The sequence below is a fragment of the Tupaia chinensis genome, unplaced genomic scaffold (assembly GCF_000334495.1).
Source record: "Tupaia chinensis unplaced genomic scaffold, TupChi_1.0 Scaffold000690_1, whole genome shotgun sequence".
NCBI classification, from domain to species: Eukaryota; Metazoa; Chordata; class Mammalia; order Scandentia; family Tupaiidae; genus Tupaia; species Tupaia belangeri.
In genome coordinates this window covers 303293-306381 of record NW_006160213.1, presented here as the reverse complement: position 1 = coordinate 306381, position 3089 = coordinate 303293, and the positions used below count along the sequence as shown (strand labels likewise).

The 3089-nt window shown below is 43.2% G+C and overlaps 1 pseudogene; it reads right to left on the bottom strand.

Annotated features, from left to right (window-relative positions):
• Positions 1 to 260: 260 nt before the first annotated feature.
• On the bottom strand, positions 261 to 674 carry LOC102492081 (putative hydrolase PNKD; annotated as a pseudogene).
• Positions 675 to 3089: the final 2415 nt, after the last annotated feature.

The window sequence follows — 3089 nt, the reverse complement described above, 5'->3', positions numbered from 1 at the left end:
TTATGCTAACTGCTGGTTCCCCTCAAACCTACTCTTGAATTGGGAAGTATTAGACTTTAGTTTTTTTTTTTTTTTTTTTTTTTTGGCTTTTCTCTCAACAACTCAGAAAATTTTTTTGCCTTTTCTGGTGGGGGAGGGGCGGGGACTGTCAGCAGCCTGGGCTTCCTGCGCCCTCTGGTGGCTTTCAGAGGCAAGGACCAGAATCCTGGCCAAACTGGAGACCTAGATAGCAGCAGTTCTGGGAAGGCGGGCAGTGATCCTCAGGCCTGCACCCCAGACCCAGCTTCGGAGGGCGGCGCATGTTGGGAGGAGGCCCTGGACCTCTGCCTCTCATACTCGCCCGTCTTGGGCGCCCGCATGTTCTGCCGAGCCTTCATCTGCTTCAGACGGTCCCTGTCCACTTCCCGCTTGGTGAGGATGAAGAGGAGGATACCGCAGGCGAAGCCGAAGGCCCAGGCCAGTCCCACAGCTTTCATGGGGTCCTCGCCCGGGGAGCGGGGCTCGGGCTCTTCCTTGCGCTCTGGGGAGCTGGGCTGTGCAGTGCCCGGGTCCTGTGGTGGGAAGCCTCGTTGGCCGTGGTCCTGAGAGAATCCCTCGGAGGACGCGGGCATTTCTTGTCCCCGGCCCTTCGGCGCCGTCGCAGCTACCACCGCAGCCACATTCCAGGAACGCATACATACAAAATCCCGAACAGGCAAATACATAGATATAGAAATGGCAAAAATATGGCAATTCAGAGTAGGTAAGTGATTTCTTGGGGCTAGAGCGTGGGGAGAGAAGATGGATGTTTAGAAACTGAGAATGACTACTAATGCTTATCAAGTTTCTTTCTTGGGTGATGAAAATACTCTAAAATTGATTGTGGTAATGGTTGCACAACTCTGTGGACATACTATTATAAAACCATTGGGTTGGACGCTTTAAATAAGTGCATCCTAGAGCCAGCAGGTGGCATGGTTCTTGAGGTGCTGGACTCCAATATGGTTCAAGTCCTGGACCTGGAGATTTGTCTCTCTTATTGTTCAATTAAAATAATAATAAGTGAATTATAGGATATGTGGGTTATATCTTTGTAAAGTTTATAAAAGGAGGTATTTCACTCTACTGCAGGATAGGGAAGCATTTTGAGTCAATAGGGAAACTTTGGGAAGTTGAGAAGTGATTTTTTTTTTCCAGAAATTCCTAACATGTCATAAATTTATTTGGGAGTAGTTTACCTATCTGTCATGCAAATCCTATTTGCATGGATATCTGTTGTAACATATTTAAGTGATTTTCAAAAATTTCAAATATTTTATGATGTCTTTTTTTATAATAATTATTTTATTTTTATTTATTCATTCATTTATTTTTTAAAAATTTGACCAGAGAGAGACAGAGGTTGAGAGTGAGAGAGAGAGGAAGTGAGAAAGCAAGCCACCAGATTCAGGACTTGAACCCTGGTCAGCCATGTGGGAGTGTCCAGCACCTTAATCACCATGCCACCTGCTGGTCCCTGATGTCTTTCTTTTACTGGTCACTAGAAGTTCTCTAAGTAATTTGGGAGTTCCAAGTTTTTATGTAAAGTTGGATTAAAAACTTGATTATGTACAACTAATTGAGTTTAGATATCACTATCATATTTGGATTATACTGGTAAGGTTAGCTCTTAGGTATACATTTTTAGATTTTGTTTTTAAAATTTAATTTAATTAAAAAAATTTTTAGGTATACATTTTCAAAGATTTTTTTTTATACCCGGATATATGAATGTTTGGATCTCCCCCCCCCCCCCCACATTTCTGTTTGTGTGCTTTTCTGAGAGAGAGAGAGACAGAAAGAGGGAAAGTGAGAAATCACCCCTATGGGGGGGTGATCACACCACAATCCATTTTCCTTCATTCTCCTCTCAGGATTTTGGGCACACATGCACATGCACCAACCACAGGGTCCAGGGCTCAAACCATGGTTACCTATGTGGTAATCCACTTAACCACCACTCCACCTGCTGGTCCCTGTTTGGCCATTTCTAATTAGAGTCAGGCCAATGTAGATCAAAGATAATGAAAAGAAATACTAGTGATGGTCTTTATTTAACAATTTCAGTGAAGAAGAATATTGGTTTATATTAGTTAGACTATAGCAAAGATAATCATTCAAAATATTAAAGAAGATTGAACTTGATTTTGCCTTTACATAAAAATCCAACTGAGGGGTTCAACTCTGCTCCATGAAGTCATCTAGGGAATCAGGTTCTTTCTATTGGTTGTTCTATCATCCTTTACTGTTGTCTATTCTGCATGGTGAAGGTCTCTAAATCTCTTGCTGATGATAAGGATAATCTCAGAAATGTAATTCTTTAAACATTGCAATTGTTTTGTATTATTTTCTGACTGAATTTGTCATTGAATTGATTGAGAGATTATTTTGAAACATGCAGTAGGATGTTTCAGGTAGGTATAAAATGCTCCACTCATTAGGAACATGGACACAAAATACTTCTGCTTAAAAGACGAGTTTAATTTGTGGACTTGCTTTTCATGGGAGGTCACTGTGAGTTCTAGCTGATTTACTGAGAGAAAAACAGAACTGATCATACCTAACAAAATTTATTGTGAACATGCAATAGGTTGCTGTTGTTTGAGGCAGAGGCTGCATGGGAGGCTGGGACTGCATAGGAGGCCTGAGTTCAGTTCCTGAGTCAGCATGAACAGGCTACGAACTGTGGTAGGCACCTCTGATCCTGAGTGGTTGGGAGCTGGGGCAGAGTATTGTGGCAGTAAGACTCCGTCAGGCATGCCTCTCTCTCTCTCTTTTTAAAAATAATTATTTATGGGAACCAGCAGTTAGCGTAATGGCTATGTCGCTGGACTCCCACGTAGTCGACTGTGGTTCGTGTCCTGGACCCGGTGGCTTAAAACTCACGCCGGGCGCGTGTGCGTGCGTGCCCAAGATCCCAAGAGGAGAATGGAGGAGAAGGGATTGCGGCGTGACCATCCCCCCTGGGGGGTGATTTCTCGCTTTCTGTCTCTATGTCTCTCTCTGTCTGTCTGGCGAGCGCACGCGCCCTACAGTGAAAATCTCTCCAAAAAAAAAAATATTTATTTAAA